Genomic DNA, 21,802 nt, shown 5'->3' with positions numbered 1-21,802 from the left:
GAAACAGTATCTAAAAAATACACGTTAATTCAAATTTTCAATCTCCACTGAAACTTTGTTTTGTAACTTTGTGCTAAAGTGTAATTATGTGTCTCAGACCCAATGTCTGAAGGGTAAATGGTATATAAATAAAATGCAATACATATGTACACAGAAATTGAAGTTGTATTCATTCTAAGAAATATTGATCAATATGCAACATACTTTCCCCGTGAATAAGTCTATTTGTTTGAGCTAAAATATCAAAATCACACTTCATCAATTTAATGCGTTTAAAAAGATTCAACACAACCGCTGTTTGAATATTTGAACGTCAATACATACAGATTTAAACATTTGAAGAGAACACTAAAGGACCTAAAAAAATATCAAAATCCATTTCAAATCAAGTTTAGTGATCGAAATTGGCTTCATTTGCAATCTATTTTTGCCTGTGTTGGGACCTCAGTTTATTAATAATTTATCAATTTATCAACAGACAATTTAAAAATGTAATGTTATGAATAATGTGTCAGTACCAAAGAACCGAGCTTACGATACCAGCGAGGACTGATGATCCACAAACAGGGAACACTGAAAATAATAGATTATAAATTGTATGCGTTCTAGATTAACTTCAGCAAGAACGCTGAACGCCGACTATTTCAGACCAATGATGTATAAAAATCTAAACAATTGAAGAACTTTATGACCGAAAAAGTGCATAAACTGATTATAAAATCTTTAAAACTTAATGACTCAAATCGTGTAACCAATAAAGATGAATAACGAACACAATTCGTGAATTTTACTTATATTACAGTAAGTTAATTAAAAATGTGTGCAAATACTTTTGAGAGAATACGTTCATTTAATTTACTTACCAACGAAGCACTGATTATTATTAGTAAGAGCTTACAGTGATGTAGATAACTGGTGAGTCGTGCAAAACATGTCTCATCTTGAAATTAAGGTCATACAAGGCAATAGCTGGTTTATTAGTGATCGATTCACGAACTAATTGAAAGTCGTTTTGAAACCGTTTGTAATATAGGTACAATTACCTAGTGTCTTACATTCGTTATACATCGAGAAGACTGCACTAAAATTAAGTTATGTCTATTGCTCTTTTATACTCGATGTTTTTATTTCGTAAAAAAAGTAAAAGAAGATACAAAAAGTTGATGATAATGCAGTAATCCAGCAGTACAAGCTGGAAGGTATTACCTTCTTAGATTTATGATTTAGACATACAAAATACTGTAAACCCACTTAATTAATGTGTGCGTGTAATTTATTTTCGCTAGTAAAACATTGTTAAAACTTTATTCGTCGCGAATATATAATACTTGGGTCTTATCAATATAAATAAACACATCAAGATAATAACAATACTGCGAGAAAAAACGCCGCTTAGTCAAGGTCTTTAAAATTTCCCCTCGTTGCTACCAATTCGTCTGAAAGAGGGACGAAAGGTACCAGAGGGACAGTCAAACTCATAAATCAAAATTAAACTGACAACCCCATGGCTAAAAATGAAAAAAAAACAAACAGACAAATAATAGTACACATGACACAACATAGAAAACTAAAGAATAAGCAACACGAGCCCCAAAAACTAGGGGTGATATCAGGTGCTCCGGAATGGTAAGCAGATCCTGCTCCACATGTGGCACCCGTCATTTTGCATATGTGATAACAAATCCGGTAAATGGTCTAATTCGGTAGGTCACATTCATAAAAGGGAAGGGGATTGTAGTTACGACGTAAGGAACATATCCGATATCATTTGTGAAACGGTTATTCTATTAGTTTAGTTTAAATATATTTATTTATAGTGGATTGGGAAACAAGTTTTCCAACTTATATTAATCCCTTTCCACTTGGTTATTCCATAACGGTCAACCAACTCGTGATGGCGTCCGTAAAATTTACGAAGGGATGATTTCAACTTCACCATTGGGAACTCTTGGTTTAATAGCTTCATTGTGAGCAGCAACCCTCTATTAAGAAAATCATGATAGGAAATGCAAGCACGGGAATAACGTATCATTTGGGAGATGTAAACCCCGTATGCAGGTGCTGCTAGAATGTTGCTACTTATAAATGGAAAGTCCACAATTGGGAAGCTGAAATCATCTCTTTTGTCGTAAAGTTTTGTTTTCAATCGACCCTCATATTGCGAAATTAATTATCCTCGAAAATAGAATAGTTTACAATAAGTTCTTCGTTACTAACAATTCTTTTTGCTTACTACTACATTGAAAAACAGTTACATTTCGGTTGATTTATTATGCTGCTCAATAATTCATAGGATTGAGCCAATTATTTTCATGACAGGCGATAATTATTCAGCTTTCTACATTTCAATTACTAGTTCGTGTTATTTTGGTACTATAGTTGCTTAGGTCGTCAGAAACACTTTCAGAAGCAAAACATGAGTATCAAAATTCACGCAGTATTGGTGTAAAGTTTGTTGTTATGGTTTAGTAGATTGTAACGTGAACTTCACAAACAATACATATTATTATACCTTACATCATATAGTAGTCACTTGATTGGCTAATACGGAATCACGTGTCATAGTTTAATTTTCATGTTTTTTTCCCTAAACATTTGCCGGAGCGATGAATAACCCTAACAAATTGAAGCCTCCATCGAACAGCCCTATCATTTCCCGGTGAATAACCCTTGTCGTACTCAATCATAACGAGTTGACTCCCTTTAAAGTATGACGTCACTTAACGTCAGATGACTAAAAACTGATAAAGCAACAGCTAGGTTAGAAGTCCAGCAAATGACAAAGAAACAAGACCATATAAGACTTGGAATTTCATCAAGCTTCGACGATATCTTTTGTAAACGTCCATTTTCAGTGGCATCTATATTTTACAGAAAGACCCTACCTTTGTTGTACATACGAGAAATGTCAAGAGCATCTTGTCTCGTTAAAACAAATATTCTTTATCCTTTATTTCGTATGGAACAAATACATCAAAACTTTTCCAGAAAAAATAATATTCTGGGATGTTTCTTCCATTTGAAATAAGTATTTTCAATATACTTCTATTCTTTGTCAGATGACCTTTCATTGACCTGAACATGTTCTGTTCTCTTATTAATTTATGTATGACAAGACTGTGGTTGTATGTGCCGTTGTGGGCATAGAAATTACATATATCAGATCAATGAACGTACTGACACATACATTATCTAGTTGTTGTTGTTTTTTTTTATTTAATGATGGAACTTAAAAGCCGCGGGTGAAATTTTTGTGTGTATTGGAAACATTCATGATTATCTAGATTTCAGAAAATTTAACACAATACTGTGGATTCATTTATTTTCGTGGGTATCAATTTTCGTGGATAGAGAAAAAAAGACGTTTCGTGGTATACGTAAATTCGTGGATAGCTGATTACAAAAAAAAATAGATACGTAATTCGTGGATTTCTTATTGATTTAGGAGATCATATAACCTCCTTGGTTTGATCAATAATAAAACAAAACAAAAAAGAAGGAATTCATTGAAAAAGTTTTGAAATGTCAAAATCCTCACTTGGTCATTCTAGGTTAAAGTGTTCATTGATAACTTCGATTACAACAATCGACAGAGACAACTAATTATTTGTTTGTTGTACAATTAATAAATTTTTGTCTAAATTTTATAAGGCATTCAAAACTTTATGATTGACAGCTCATTTCCCTAATCACGATATAATAAACAGTGATATAAGTATAAGGTGTGAACATAAATGTTCCTGTCATAAACAATATTACCTACGGCAATATCCCAGTACTTAATCCTATTGATTTTTAATTATTGGTAAACCAAAATATGACACGGTAATTAACAACTTGCAGTTATTTCCCATGAACAGTTTTAATCAATTTTAAAAAGTAAATTATCGCTGACATTCGATATATTTATTATAGATTTAATCAAAATACTTGTATCTTCTCTCAATAAAAAAACACGTGTTATGTTACAATGTTTACCGCTAGTCAACACTATACTAGAACTGCATAACATAACCGGAAATAAACATCCGACTTCATATACATTTCTCGGGATTATTCTTCGTTGAATTCTTAAATTCGTGGTTCGCTGTGACCCACGAAACCCACGAAAATTGGTATACCACGAATAAAAATGAATCCACAGTAACAACTTGAGTTTCAATTTATTTAAAAGATGAATTCAACTGTATAGTTCGGTTAACATCATTGAATGTTTACCTTGCTTTTTCAACATGATGGTAGACAATTATTTCGCTGAAATATAAGATAATAAATGTAACAGGAAATATGAGAACTAGAAATGTACAATTCAAGAATATGACAATTGTTATCTACTCGTTTGATATGTTTGCGCTTTGGTTTTGGAATTTGATAAGGGACTTTCCGTTTTGAATTTTCCACGAAGTTCTGTAAAAAAAAAATTATCTTTGATTAATTATAACAGGAATATCTTTAAATAGTACGGATACAACTATGTTGAATTATGTTTCCATTTTTTTTTTTTTTATTATTATTCTGAGTTTTGTTAACATTTAAATTCGTTTAATCTCACGCTCTGTCATATTAAATTTCCAAGTCTAATTGCAAAATTATTAATTCAAATTAAAGACACATTTCTAACCTAAAAAAATGTATGTAATATATCGAGTTTACACACGCAATGTTATATTTGAATTTGCATTGATATCACATTCATCTGAAACTTCAAATTTGATGGCAATTTGCCGTTCTGGTCATTGATAGTTGATAAAATAAAGGCGACCTATACCAAAGTGGTATTCAAAAGCATATTTCAAAAATAAACTGACAACCCCAATGGTTAAAAAAGAAAAGACAAACAGACAAACTACAGTGCACAAAACACAACACAGAAAACTAAAGACTGAGCAACTCGAAACCAAACAAACTCCGGGGGTGATCTAAGGTGTAAGCAGATCTTGCTCCATCTATGTCATCAGTCGTGTTGCTGTAAAACTGTTATTCCATAACAATCAACTTAGTTGGTTCCCTCTGAAAAATATGCAGTATGTCTTCAGAATATACAAATATGGACTGACCCTCATTGTCAATTTCTCCTGATACTGGTCAACTTCCGATTATTTCCCCAGTATTAATTTAACATTACCATAGATTTAGTTGGAAATAGTTTATTGTTCAATATTATTTTAGTAGAATAAAGGCTTGTAAATTTAGTGTTTGCAAAATTAAGAATTATTCTAAATACTAATTTGATTTTCTTATCTCAGGAATAGATAATCTAAGCCGTATTTAACACTACTTTTTAGAATTTTGGGTCACCAATGATCTTCAACTTTGTACTCGTTTGGCTTTCAATACTATTTTGATCTCTTTTATATTCGTCACTGGTAAGTCTTATGTAGACAAAACATACGTATGGTGTATCAAATTATAAGCCCTGGTACCTTTGATAACTATTAGGATGTTGAAATTTCTATTGTAATGTTTATTTGTGTTTTCTTTGTCCTGAATGCTCTTGCATTTATTCATACTGTAGTCATGTCATGTAATGTTGTCATGTTAATGTTATATTTAACATTGTCATAAAAGCAAGAGGTTATGCTTGATAAAGACAATAGTAGTATACCGCTGTTCGAAACTCATAAATCGATTGAGGAAAAAACTAATCCGGGTTACAAACTTAGTTAGAAAACTAATTAGATCCTTACACAAAAAGGATATTAATACTTTAAACTGTTGTATAACATTATGAGGGTGACAAAGACAACTCCTCACGTTTATTCTTTGGAAAAATATGTAATTGTTATTTAAAGTATTGTCATATTGGTAGTCATCATTGAAAATCATCAGAAATTATAGAATTATTCCACGCTCCATGATCATTTAATGGAAGCCAGCCAATCTAGTAAAGTAATAAACTACACAAACTCTTTACCGTTTATACTTCTTGATAAATAATGATTATCACAGTCGTCGCCAAAAAAGAGAAAGTGTATTTGTTTTGTTTTTTCTTTTGGATATATTTTCACTTGAAAACAGATATTTGGACATTCAATGCATGTTTCCATTTTATATATCCCATAATTTCAAACTCAAGAAAAGGCCATTATAATCTGATTTAGTAGTAAGCAATGGTATAGCAAAATCAAAAGCTCAAACACATCGAACGTCATATTCCTGATTTAGTATAGGCATTATCTTTTGAAACCATGATTCAACACTAAGTCATACAAAATCTAAAAGGAAGAAAAAATACATCATACCAGGTATATCACGTAAACAAATTTAATAAACAATATAAATAATATAACACTACAGTGAAAGGAAGGGAGATGTGAACGGTTACATTGTTCTCATAAAGAAAATTCGCAATAGCACTTATGCAATTTCTATGACTATAACTGTATAATTTGACGAGAAAAAGTAAAGCACTAAAGTCGGAGTCTGTGTTACAAAAAACAAATAGCTTTCTGTCTATCAATCTATTTATTTATGTTCTTTCGTGTTAATTATATGAAGAAACAAAACTCTGTCAATTTATAACGTTAACTGGTATATGACCAATAATCTTAGATTCGTAGACAACAACTTGCAGACTAAATTTTATCAAATAATTGCAGTTGCATATGTACTTCCGTAAAGTATATCAAATATTCACTTGTTAATTTTGTACTTTTCAGTCAATTTTCACGTAAAAGATTTCATTTACCATTCAAAATATTTCAAAATTAGTAAATTTGTTTCCAATGTTGAATTAGAGGAATTATTGCTTCTATAATAACGAAGAGTGCAAGATTGAAACAGCATGCAAAATTTACAAACCAATTTATCTGGTTCATTTTTCTTTCAAAATGGTTTATACTTGCTTTATTAAACAGAGAAATGAACGATTTCTTAATGAATGATAAAAACGAATGAATAATTTTAGTTATATAGAATTTGATAATTACAATATAGTTTTAAGGAGATGCTGGTTATATGACTGTTGTCAGCTGACTAAATCATGTATAGTTCCAACAAAGAGATGCTGTTAATATGACTGTTGTCAGCTGACTAAATCATGTATAGTTCCAAGGAGATGTTGGTTATATGACTGTTGTCAGCTGACTAAATCATGTATAGTTCCAAGGAGATGCTGGTTATATGACTATTGTCAGCTGACTTAATCATGTATAGTTTCAAGGAGATGGTGGTTATATGACTGTTGGCAGCTGACTAAATCATGTATAGTTTCAAGGAGATGCTGGTTATATGACTGTTGTCAGCTGACTTAATCATGTATAGTTCCAAGAAAATGCTGGTTATATGACTGCTGTCAGCTGACTAAATCACGTATAGTTCCAAGGAGATGCTGGTTATATGACTGTTGTCACCTGACTAAATCATCTATAGTTCCAAGGATATGCTGGTTATATGAATGTTGTCAGCTGACTAAATCATGTATAGTTCCAAGGAGATGCTGGTTATATGACTGTTGTCAGCTGACTAAATCATGTATAGTTCCAAGGAGATGGTGGTTATATGACTATTGTCAGCTGACTAAATCATGTATAGTTCCAAGGAGATGCTGGTTATATGACTGTTGTCACCTGACTAAATCATCTATAGTTCCAAGGATATGCTGGTTATATGAATGTTGTCAGCTGACTAAATCATGTATAGTTCCAAGGAGATGCTGGTTATATGAATGTTGTCAGCTGACTAAATCATGTATAGTTCCAAGGAGATGCTGGTTATATGACTATTGTCAGCTGACTAAATCATGTATAGTTCCAAGGAGATGCTGGTTATATGACTGTTGTCAGCTGACTAAATTATGATCATCATGTTAATTCAAAATGTAAGGACTTCCATGTTTATAATCTGACGAAGAAATGAAACGATAATTTAAAATTTAGATTTACAGTAGATCCACTTTCATATTTGTTATCAATTCGTTATAATAATTTTAAAACAACCTTATGAAACGAAACTTGTGTAACGCTTACTTAAAATGTTTTACCATTTGGAGAGAACAGCTGGTTGAAATTAACAAAGACGTCATTTCAAATATTACAGATGTACTTCTACTAGCTTAAAGAACATATGAAGGCTCCTTTTGTTCTTGATTATGCAGAATTTGACAAACAAAGAGTTGGTACGTACAGTTGAACAAAAATAAGAATCTGAAATAACTTGTAAAAGGGGGACGAAAGATACCAGAGGGACAGTAAAAAAAAATCGAAAATAAGCAGACAACGCCTGGTCATAAATGAAAGAAGACAAGCAGACGAACACATGACACAACATAGAAAACTAAAGAATAAGCAACACAAACACCACCAAAAACTAGGGGTGACCTCAGGTGCTCTGAAGGATAAGCAGATCCTGTTCCACATTTGGCACTGTCGTGTTGCTTATGTTATAACAAATCCGGTAAATAGTCTAATTCGATAGGTAAACTGTACAGAACTGCATAAACTATTAAGCAACACAAAAATGTAAATAAACAACCAAACAACTATTATAAGCATATACATGTTTAGTTTAAGGACCGATCTGCAGATTTATCGTGCATGCACCACCTACGTTAGCTATCAACACATACGAGGCAAGTTTAGAATGTATTTAGATAGGTTTTATATTCTCTAGAGATTGAGGTGGTAAATTTATTGTCTTTTTTTCGCTGTAATTCTGTTTATATTGTTCCTTTAGGCATTACAGTTTTTCATAGTAGCAATTCACTCCAATTGATACTCTGAATGCAAATTTTTTATATTTTTTTAACTCAAGATTTATACGTTTTTTGTTTTGTTTTCTTATAGCTAGCTTTCCCACTGACAATCCTATCAACATAAGGAGTGGACACCTAAAAGATACTATAAGCAACAATAGAACTGTTATTCAAGAGAATGATGACATATTGTTTTTATTTCAATGCCAAAGCATAACTAAATCAGTGATAAGATGTGTCGAAACATCAATTAGTGTTTCATTACCTGATATAATATTATCGGTGTGCAACGTGAAAGAATATGTTGAGCTGAAACTTATTGACTGAAATGTTTTAATGAGCTTTCTTCCAAAGATTTAAATGAACTGATTTAATTTCCTTATCACATAAAGAGAAATTCAAAGTTTAAAATCACATGTAAATGTTGACATCTTATGTAATTTGTAAACAGAAAAGTGTCAATTAAAGAGTTGTTTCACTGAATACTTGTTCGATTATCCTTCGTTTATACCGTGACCAATATGCAGTGTTTTGCACAGAATATAGACTATATAAACCTATTTGCATATACAGTCTACATGTACCATTGAGAAACATTTATTAAATATTTCAAATAACTTCATATTATTGGTGTTGTGTCTATACAAATATATGACTGAATGAACTTGATTGAATTGTAAGAGTTCACTCCATATCAATCTTATAAAAATATAGAACTCTTAGACGATTTCGTAATACTCCATATAAGTATAATTTAAAGTCATTTTCAAACCGTTTGTAGTATATGCGCAATTACCTAGTGTCTTACATTCATTATTTATCGAGAAGACTACACTAAAACTAAGTTATATTTATTAGTTTTTAGCACTAGATATAAAAAAAAAGTAAAGGGAGATATAAAAAGTTGGTGATGATGCAGCAATCCAGCAGTACAAGAATGAAGGTGTAAGCTTCTAATTTTTTTTTATTTTAGAAATACAAAATACTGTTAACCAAATAAATAAATGTTCGCGTGTGACTTATTTTCGCAATTAGAATTATGGTTAAAATTTAAATCGTCGCGAATATATAATACTTTGGTCTACTCTAATATAGATACATCAAGAAATATAGCAATACCGCGAGAAAAATACGCCGCGTAGTTAAGACTCCAGGTCTATAAAAACTCCTTTCGTCGCCGCGAAGTCGTTTAAACGGACATATTGCGAAATAAGTTATCCTCGAAAACTGAATAGTTTACAATAATCTCTTCGTTACTAAAATTTCTTTTTTGCTTACTACTACGTTAACAGAAAGTTTATTATTCGGTTGATTTATTATACTGCTCAATAATTCATATGATTAAGATAATTATTTCATGACAGGCGATAATTATTCGGCTTCCTACATTTCAATTACTAGTTCGTGTCATTTTGGTACTACAGTTGCTTAGGTCGTCAGAAACACTTTCAGAAGCATAACATTAGTATAAAATTAACGCCGTATTGGTGTTAAGTTTGCTTTGGTTTAGTAGATTTTAACGTTAACTTCACAAACAATACATATGGTTCTTAATAAGTAAATAAGAGTCAACAATGAATCAGATATATATTCACATTAGGTCGATATAAAACCTTTTTGAAAGGTGTCCTTTTCGACATAAAAAGCCAAAATGATTTATCTTAGCCATAAAATCAGGTTCATCCCACCATCCTTCCTTAAAATGTCCTTTATCAAGTCAGAAATACGGCAATTACGAGTCCGTTTCTATGAATGTTGTCGTTTGTTTTTATAGCAGTTCAGTGTTTCTGTTCCTCCTATAGTTGACTCGTTTCCCTAAATCGAATTATAACTATTGAATAGCAGTGAGATATTTAGTTAGCTATAAAACAAGGTTTAATCCACCATTTTCTACATAAGAAAATGCCTTACAAAGGCTTTACCATTTGATAAGGGACTTTCCGTTTTGAATTTTCTTCGGAGTTCGGTATTTTTGTGATGTCATCAAATATAATACTTTCATTTTCAAGATCAATAATAAGTAAATTAATCGTAAGTTATTTTCGTAAAATAAAGTTTTGACATCCAGGTCTTCGAATGTGTGTCAAAGTATGATACTTAAAATCTGCTCCCGTTAATACAAATATTATATATCCATTATTCCGTAAGTAACAAATACAGCAATTATTTTCCAGTAAAGATGACATTCTAGGATATATTTTTTTCAATTTTAAATTAGTATTATCAAAGCACTTCTATTTATTGTCAGGTGAACCTCCATTGACTTAAACCTGTTCGGTGCTTGATTAATTTATATTGGATAAGACTGTGGTTTAATGTGTCATTGTGTGCATATATCATGGCTATAAACGTACTGGGTATCAATTTTATGACATATAATTCATTTAGTTGGGTTTTTTTCATTTAATGCTGGCACTTAAAAGGGGGAAATCTCGGTGTGCATTGGAAACACTCATAATATGGATTTTAGAAAATTTACGAAATAAGAAGTTGAGTTCCAATTCATTTAAAAAAGATGAATTTAACTCTAAAATTCGGTAAACATTATTGAATGTTCACCTTGCATTTCCTTTATGATGGTAGACAATTATTGCACTGAAGTATATTAAGATAATACATGTAACAGGAAATATAAGCACTAGAAATGTACACTTCATTTGTTATCAGCTGGTTTAATGTGTTTGAGATTTTGATTTTGACATTTGATTAGAGACTTACAGTTTTGAAATTTTCCTCAAAGTTCGGTATTTGTTTTATTTTAATTTTTTGACAAATTATAAAAGGAATATCATTACAATTCATGGATACAACTATGTTGAATTGTGTTTCGAGATTTGTATCGAACCATTATGAGCTTTATTTGCATGTAAATTCTACGAATGTCACGCACTGTCAGATAATTATGTCTAATTGCAAAATTATTAATTCAAATTCGGGTATTAAATAGAGATTAAGCACGCAATTAATGTTATATTTGTAATTGCATTGATATCGCATTCAACTGAAACTTCAAATATAATGACAGTTTTTCGTTCTGATCTTTGATAGTTGCTAAAAGAGAGGCGACCTATACCAAAGTGACATTCAAACACACAAGTCGAAAATAAATTGACAACACGCAAGGCTAACAAAGAAGAGACCAACAGATAAACTACAGTGCACAAAACACAACATAGAAAACTGAGCAACTCAAAACCACACAAAATCCGGGAGTGATCTATGGTGTTCTGGAAGTGTAAGCAGATCTTGCTCCACATGTGTCATCAGCCATGTAATTGTGAAACAGTTATTCCATAAGTCAACTAGGTTGGTTCCCTCTGTCATTATCCAGAATGCCTTCGGAATATGCAAATATGAACCGACCCTCATTGTCAACTTATTAGATATCCCTTCGTAAATTTTACGGACACCATCACGAGTTGGTTGACCGTTCTGAAATAACCATTTCAGAGATGATATTGAATATGTTCCTCATGTCGTAGCTGCAATACCCTTCCCTTTGCACGAATGTGACCTACAGAATTAGACTATTTACCGGATTTGTAATACTATAAGCAACAGGACGGGTGCCATATGTGGAGCAGCATCTGATTACCCTTCTGGAGCACCTGAGATCACCCCTATCTTTTGATGGGGTTCGTGTTGCTTAGTCTTTTGTTTTTTATGTTGTGTCTACTGTACTATTATTTGTCTGTTTGTCTTTTTCTTTGTTAGCCATTGCGTTGTCAATTTATTTTCAATCTATGAGTTTTGCTGTCCCTCTGGCATCTTTCATCCCTCTTTTTTCTGCTACTGTTCTCAACTTCCGATTATATTACCAGTATAAATTCAACATAAACATAAATATCAGTTTGAATAAGTTTATCATTCAGCATTTTGTTAGTAATATAAAGGCTTGTAATAATTCAATAACAAATATATTTTAATTGACGCCAATATAAAGAAACGTGTTATCCCATATCAGGAGCTTGTAATTAAGTGTCCATTCTAATTTGTTTTCGTGTATTGTTTTATGCATAAACAGGTCGTTGGTTTGTTCGTTTATATTGTTTTACATTTTGCTTTTCAACGCCTTATATGATAAAATATATATATATATATATATACGGTATGAATTTGGCTCTTTAAAAAAAATTATAAGGGACCTTTATTTGGGACGGTAGTATTTCTTAGGTCATAGAGATATTGATTGCCTTTTTCGAATTTCTATCATGTCCATACATAGACCAGAACCTACATATACAGTAAACCGAAGTACTTTTATAATGATATTCAGAAATAATTGAGAATATGTATCATATGACCGTTTAGATTTCCTGCTATCTTTATACTCCAACGCCCGCTTCTGCTTTTATGTCATTAATCATGAGGTGAATACAAAACTAAAGAAACATCTAAAAAAAATCATGATCATTTGTATGTAAAATAATTTCCTATTTTTCTACACTTAACTCACCCCTCAGCTTTGGGAATATGATAAGCAGCAGCTGCTGTATTTTTGTACAGTGTTCAGATACATTGAGCTAGGTGGGTACACAAAAGAGTTCAGTAAATTCTGCCATTTCGCCTAAAGTTGCTTACATCTACGTCATTTGGTATATGTTCGATATTTTTTCTCATTGGCAATCATACCACGTTACCTATTAAAAAAACATTGTCTTAACTAGATATTCCTAACTGCCGCGATGCAACTGCAGGATGAAGAAAACATGATGATTAACTACAGTGTTTTACTGCTTTTATGTAATGCTTGCAATATTTTCCCTAGAGTTAAATTCATAACACTTTATATGTGCATACAAAATGAATATGACTATATATATATATATACAAAATGAATATTGCAGGTGATTGGACAACATTCTGTATCTACTGATCAGAAATTATTTTCTCAAGCTGAAGGATGAATCAACTGTAGAAAAATATAAATTTTTGAGATTTGTTTTTAGTTTTGTATGCATTCTATATATATATATATATATATAGTCATATTCATTTCACTAAGTTCGAGACATGGTGTGGTCTTTCGTTTTATAAAAATAATTACAATATTCTGTTTAATCATATTTGCTTTATTTGTTTCGTTTTAGACCATGTAGGTTTTACATCACAGAAATCATGTGTTTAACAAGCCTTAACATCAACCATTAAGCTTTATTTAAGGTAAAGTATAAGTTTTATTTCAAGCAATAAATCATAGATCTGAAGGGAATTTAACGATATGAACGTGTAAATTTTAATTGATTACTTCTCATCACTTATTAGTTTATTTTTAAGTAGTTTCTGGTATCTTTGATACAAATTGATATGATCATCTACTTGTGCACTTTCTTTATCATTTGAATTGCCAAAAAATAAATTATTTTGTTGCTCTTAATTTAACTTTATGTTTTATAAGAAAATGTCTGTACTAAGTCAGGAATATGACAGCTGTTATCCATTCCTTTGATGTGTTTGAGCTTTTGATTTTGCCATTTGATTAGGGATATTCCATTTCTGTAGGATTTCAGTATTTTTGTGGTTTTATTAGTTACCACGAAAATTGCCTCATTTCATTTTCTTTTAATTGCTACTAGCCGTTAAGCAAGAAAAAATGAATAAATCATGTATGTTCTTTTTTTTTCGTTAAAATTTTAAAAAGAAAGAAAACTCCAACAGACTTAAAAATCTATTTTCTTGAAACAAATGTTTTAAAAGAGATTTGTTCACTAGGAAGGTTTAAACAGATACCAAGAGCCATTCATAACAAAAAGCCGGATAAAGACCAACAACAAAATAAAAAAACTTGAGGGAAAGGTTACTTTATCTTTTAATTATTTGGTATGTCACGAACTCAAAAGTGTAAAAATTATATGTTATTCATATTTGAATGTATTTATCAATTGTAAACAACGTAAAGCTACACAATTTATTGAAAAAATTAATGTAACCATATTTAGACATTTACTTTAAGAATATATCGAGATAAAGTGTCGATCTAGAATTTCCTGTGGCAGAATCTTTTTGTGACAGTATTTCTGCTAATTTTCTGTAAAATTACTGTTCATAAACTGTAAGAATGATTAGAAAACTGAGGTTTTTTCATCAGAGGCAAAGATGCCTTTAGGCAGATTTGGCATAACTTTTATAAATTTATATTAGCCAATGCTTGTCTCGATCGATTTGGACTTTCGAGCCACTGATGAGTATTCTGAAGACAAAGTATGTGTCTGGCGAACTAAAATAAGAAGTCTGATATCTCCGTTGATTTTTTTCTAATCGGTTTACTAATTATAGGACGAGTTTGAGATCAACAGAAACCGAGGAAAGTCGGAAGTTAACAGTTAAACTGATTAGATCCATACTCAAAAAGGGTATAAGCACTTCATATTGTTGTATAACATTATGGGGTTGACAAAGACAACTCTTCACGATTATTCTTTGACTAAATTTATAATCGTTATTTTAAGTTAAAGTGTTGTCATATTGGTAGCTATCATTGAAAATCATCAGAAATTATAGAATTATCCCACGCGCCATGATCAGCAGATATTCAATTTCGTGGTAAAATGGGCATTAACATTTGCTACATTTAATAAAACCTCATAATAACCCGATACACGTTTTCAATTAATTCTCCTACTCTTATCAGAACAAAGTAATGAGGAGAATTCTCGTTATTACCATTTTCATCCTTGCTAACAAATGTTTAATTTAAGGAACAAGTCTCCAGACACATTAGTACATATAAGTTGATATTGTTCATGTTTTTTTTTCATCATTTGACATATAGATTAGTTAGAGATAATATTACAGTACTTATCAATTTCAATTTTAGTAAATTCCTGTATTCAAAGTATAGGCTTTTCTGAGAGGTCTTTGTGTCTTCGCACATGAATTAACAACCTTCACTTCATTGCAAATCCGTCCGTTCGTATGTCTGTCTGCTCTGAAGAAATTGTCTGTGTAGATCATTTACTTGATTAAGACAAACATGCAATAAAATACCCATAAAATGTCCCTTTATTATATTGCTATTATTGTATATTCTGGTTGCTACTGATTACTATATATATATTTTGAAAAGAAAACTCCCTCATGATAATATAGGCATGTTGACTGAGTATAGTTTGAAAGAAAGTAATTTCAGGAACGAATAATCCAAATATTTTAACTCCAACTTCATAACACGTCAAAATCCATACTGGACATCTAATAACGAGGACCACAGTTATTACAATATTAGTGCCCAGTTAGAAAATGAATATTTACAAAGTTGATAGTCTATAAATATCAAAAGCAATGCATACTGATAAAAACCTTGATATTATTTGGGACATAGATATCATTTCATATGTATTTAACAAATTTGAGTTCGTAACGTATTTCTGAATTTACTATAACCAGGGGCATTCAATACTAAACATAATAGTCAAGAAAGTATAAATGTTATCTTTTAATCATCACTACTGCATTCCGATTTCCAATATTTAAAATTCCTAATGCAAGAAAATAGATAAATATATCAAGGTCACAATCAGAGGAAGACCACGTCTTGACCACAGAAAATATAAATCATCGTGAGATATTCAATTATCCACAATGAACAATAAAATGCTTTAAACCAGGGATATTTTTCCCTGGCATTTTGTTTATATTGTAATAAAGTCGTCAGATCACCAGGAGAAGTGATTCTGTACTAAAGAAAAAATACAAAAGAAAATTAGATAATAAATGCAAGATATTACATTCATAATCTTCATTTATCATATAACTAGTACTAATATGATAGTTTTTGCATACGAGTAACGAGCGGAAATAAACAATGTACTCCCAGGGTGATAACCCAGATCAGCACTATGTGATATGACGCTGTCGAGTTGATTTATTAAGTATATGATAAAAGGTTGATACATGTCCCTTTCCATATCGACCCGGGTATCAGCCCTCAAATAACGTCACGGATGGTACCTGGGCCAATAGAAAAAGGTCATGTATTATTTTGTATGAAATATAAACTCATCTTTTCATTTGATATTTATATGCTAGAATATGATCTCACAAGAAATAATAAACATGTTAATTTGTATTTCTTCTTTGCAATTTGAAGCTACCTGATGCACTTACCTTATAGATTCTTTCTCTTCATTGAGGTCTGTTTCTTTTTATCATAGTTCATATTACGTTACAAAAAAAATGGGTATCCTTTAAAGAGCAAAGTATTGTATCAATACAGTCCTTCTATATTCCAACTCTTTTAGGAAGAAAAATCACAACCATTACAGCTAGCCACTGTCACCTAATTAAGAACTGAATACTTGAGGGTTTCCGTGATAAAATGACAATTTTGCGGAATAATCAAACAAGCACGAAGCTTTTATAATCAAATATGTTCAACTTATTGAATTGAGTTTTTGCGTAATTAAATCTGTATCTCCTTTAATAATAAAGTACAGTTAATTAAAGTTCGACAATTGTAAATTACTCGGGTGATGATATATGAATTAAGTTCTGTAATTAATTCCTTGGTACCGTTCGTCTGTTTATTAACAATGACATTCATATTCTCTCACATGTAAACATCAGGGTAATGCAACCATGTGTAATGTCATGAGCCCCGGAAAAGTAATCATATCCTTTCACTTGTGATCCCTCATTCAAATCATCATAAACAAAAACAGTATGATTCGTACATATCTAAAATATGTATTATATGATGTAAAATACTATAACTTTGGCATTTACATTCGGAAAGTGTTAATTGAGGACCATTTTCAACACAAGTTATTTATTAAAACCCTTCCAAATTGGGCACGTGACTGATGCAGTGGCGGATCCAGGGGGCGGGTTCCGGGGGTTGGAACCCCCCTTTTTTTTGGCCGATCAATGCATTTGAATGGGAGCATATAGTTGGAACCCCCCCCCCCCCCCCCCTTTTACTCTGGGTTGGGAACCCCCCTTTTTTTAAATAGCTGGATCTGCCACTGTGATGACAGCTCTACAGTTGAATAAATGTGACTAGACTGTTAGTGTTGCTTTCCACCTAGCAGAGGTTTCCCGATTTGCTACCGTACCAACCGTAGTACGAACTGGGAGCCGTCATTTAACTTTTGGAAATAATATTGATGTATACACTTAATTTCAAAGTATGTTTTATGAATCATATACATAACTATTTTGAGAATTTTTAGCTGTAATTTGGTACTAATTTCTTGTGGTTTCTTCTTGTATTCATAATAAACAATATTTGTGCACTCGATTATGCATTAAAACAACCGTTTATATTTAAGAGTTATTTCCCCCTAAAACTTCATAAACAAAAAGAAGCTAAATTACAAAACAAATTTTAAACCTATTTAAATTTTTATTCGCAATAACTTTATATCAGTCTAAAGTGTTTAAGTGTTGTATTTTTATAGTAGATTTTAAGAAAACATGAACAAATAGAATTTATTTTAACAAAATAAATTGACCTCAATAACAAAAACAAATGATGAAATACATTTAAAGCAAATTCAGTCATCAATATCTTCATCCATTCCAATCCAATCCAGTCACGTCTCAGTCATTACAGCTGAACGGACGTGCTGGGCCAGCTCTCCTTTACCCGCTATCTTCGATGAGGGTTTATTGTTAGATGATCAACGACTTACTTCTTAAGATGACAGAAACCAATCCATGCCGTACAGATAGACGTAGCTAGCGGTTGGCGTACCCGCGTTAACATGCACTCCAAAACCATTGTATTATGGGGAGTGTTATGCCGATTAACGTCCGAGGGCTGTATCCTAGGCTGTTGGGTGATACGACCTTCATTTCACTGCCTCACGGCTTTGGTCCTGATAACGCTTCCTGTCATCTTTAAAACTACGTCCACGATTCATCTACCAGTACTCCATCATCGAGGTTAGCGGGCTGCCAAGCTGACCAAATTGGCCCTGAAAGCAGCCGTTGTGAAGAATAACATCAAAATAGTAAAAAACCAAAATCAACTCACCAAAACCAAGATGGCGGCCTCCATTCGGCGTCCTTACTACCTGTTCCTGACCCACGGCAGAAAATATTTAAATGCTCATCAATAGCCTTCGGGCACCGAGCCGACCGTGCGAGGGCTGTATAGCCAGTCAAGGTCGTTAAACACTTCCATTTGTTGTATCAATATCTTGTACTGAATTAAAATAAATATTAAAAATTAAAAAAAGTAAAAGTAATGGTTATAATATCAGTCATGTCAATAAGAAATTGTATATCTGAAGAGTAAACCAGTGAATAGTGTATAAGTATGAAATTGTGGTACGGCGTGTACAGATAGAATATTGTCCCTGTAACATAGATCAGCTTCTGTTCTATATAGATATAAGAAGATGTGGTATGACTGCCAGTGAGACAACTCTCCATCAAAGTCTCAATTTGTAAAAGTAAACAGTTATAGGTTAAAATACGGCTTATTATCTTAAAATGTTTAATAGACAGAGAATTACTTCAAAATCAAAAGTGATCAGCAATCGTAAATCATCAGTCCAGTTGTTATTGTAGTCGGCCTTCGGCCTGCTCTATGGTCGGGTTGTTGTCGCTTTGACACATTCCCCATTTCCTTACTCAATTTTATTGACCTTGATTGATAGAAACTTTGAATAGCAAATTGATGAAAAAAAAATACAGGATCTGCAAATAGGTCAGTGTAGATGGCATTGTCAGTTGTTCACGTATGAAAGTTATTGCCCTTAAATGGCAATGTTTTTACATTTGTAAGTGTACAGCAAAATATGAAAGATAGAGAGAGAAATTGAAAATTGAAAAAAGAAAAATGATCAACAAAAAAATAAAATGTCCTTTAATAAAACAGTTCATATATCTTCCTACAGATTGCTTAATCCGATAAGGCAGCAACCATTTGGTTTTCTGGGGGGGGGGGGGGGCTATGTTTTTTTTTGGAAAAAAAGTTTGTTTCCAGTTTTTGGAGAAAAAAATAATTTGTTTTTGATTCTGAGAAAAAAAAATTGTTTGTTTCACCCTCAGCTGCCACTATATGTAAAACATATGATAAAATACATTAACTACGGATATTTTTATCTATGTCTATGCTATGAGCAGAGAAAAAAAGATGCAATGTTCAACATTTTGATTACAGGGAGATAACTACAATTATTTCTGTGTACTTTTCTCCCTGGCTTTTCTTTAACTTACCCATGTAAAGTTGTTCGGAAACACATGCTGTAAGGAAATTATCAGACCTTGCTCAGTGAAAATACATTTCTTATAACTTCTTATGGATTGTATAAGGGACCAAAATGAACATTAGATATAACCATTTTTAAATAAATTGCTATAATAGCTAGCTATAAAATCAGGTTCAATCCACCATTTTCTACATAGCGGAAAATGTCTGTACCAAGTCAGAAATATGACAGTTGGTGTTCATTCGTTTGATGAGTTTGAGCTTTTGGTTTTATCATTTGATTAGGAACTTTCCTTTTTGAATTTTACCCTGTGTTCAGTACTTTTGTGATTTTACTTTTTGTTAAAAGATAGCTGACAAAAACTCTGAGGATAATGCTTTCAGAAAATATTGGATATAAAGACCCTCTGTCGTTCATCTACGTCTATGTGTATCTTCATCAGTGGACTCTCTAATTGCTTTGTTTGTTAATCTTGTATTGTTGATATTTTTTTCTGTTTACAGTTTCTCTCTTTTAATATCTTCTATCATAGCGTTTACCCTGAAACAACTCAATTGGGAAAAGTGAGATACAAATCCTGGCTTAGTCCAAGCTTTCGTAGGCATGCATTTTTTTCTCAAGAATTTCACGCGGACCTTCGTTATATTTAGTTAGTAAAATAAGTCTTTAGAATTGGAAAGAGGTGTCGACACTGTATTCTATCATTCCTGTCAATGATCGCATGCATTTTATTAAAAACAAATCAAAAGATTTAGTATTAGGGACTTGTCATTTTTTACATGGGAGGTTCCGGAAACGCTTGTGATTTTGAAATCAATCATATAGAATTTTCTTGAATCACCTCATAATATTTCACTACTTTTCATTTTATTCCCCACCCCCGCCGGCATTGAATTAAAGAAAAAATGTGATCATCCCTGTATTAAACATAACAAGTGTAAACATGCAAAAAACTTACCATTGACAAACTTGATATAGGATATAACTAAAGATTCATTTTTTATCTTAATTTTCACAAACGTTTCATTAGAGATAAAATTGATCCTCTCACTTTGAATCTATCACAAAATTTGAACCCCGAACAGAAAAAAACTTCAGTGACTACTGTGGATAGTAAACCTGGAATTGATAGCAAATAGCAAATTCAAGTTATTTCTAGTATATTTGTGTTCATATCATACTTTATTAACCAACTAAGTACATTATTGCCAAAAATGACTGGTTATTAAAAATAACATATTTTCTGTAATGACCCTGTTTTTCTGTAATAGCTGTTTTTTTTTCTGTAATGGCCCTGTTTTTTTGTAATGGCCCTGTTTTTCTGTAATGGCCCTGTTTTTTTCTGTAATGGCCCTGTTTTTTCTGTAATGGCCCTGTATTAATGCCCGGTTTGTCTGTATAAAGCACAGTAAGGGTTTTTAATAAAGTTAATAAAATTAAGTTGTAAAGAGTATAATACTTTTTTGTATTTTATTTAATTTAGTAACCAGCAACCAACATTAAAGAACCATATATAGGGATCACTGTTCCTCCTGTTTTTCAACACATAACTTCTGTCAACTTAATATCTTGAATATTTGGTATATTAACACATACACTGTTATTCAGTTGGTTAATAAATGTATTAAGAAATGGGTGTTTTTATAATGGCTCTGTTATATGTCCTTGGTCAGTAATAATGGCCTCGGATGTCTGTAATGGCCCTCGGCGTTGCCTCGGGCCATTACAGACTTCCTCGACCATTATAACAGACCTTGGACATATAACAGGGCCATTATAAAAACACCCATTCATTAATACTATAGTAAAACACAAAAATAACTGAAAGTAATGGAAAACAAAAATTAACGGATTTTGGAAAAAAAGGGGGATGGCAACAAAAAAATGTCCTGTCCCCAATTACATATGATACACAAAAACAAATATTTACTGAAAGTGTGGGGAACAATCT

Source organism: Mytilus galloprovincialis, chromosome 4, assembly GCF_965363235.1.
Source record: "Mytilus galloprovincialis chromosome 4, xbMytGall1.hap1.1, whole genome shotgun sequence".
Classification (NCBI taxonomy): domain Eukaryota; kingdom Metazoa; phylum Mollusca; class Bivalvia; order Mytilida; family Mytilidae; genus Mytilus; species Mytilus galloprovincialis.
Note: the sequence above shows the minus strand (reverse complement) of the source record.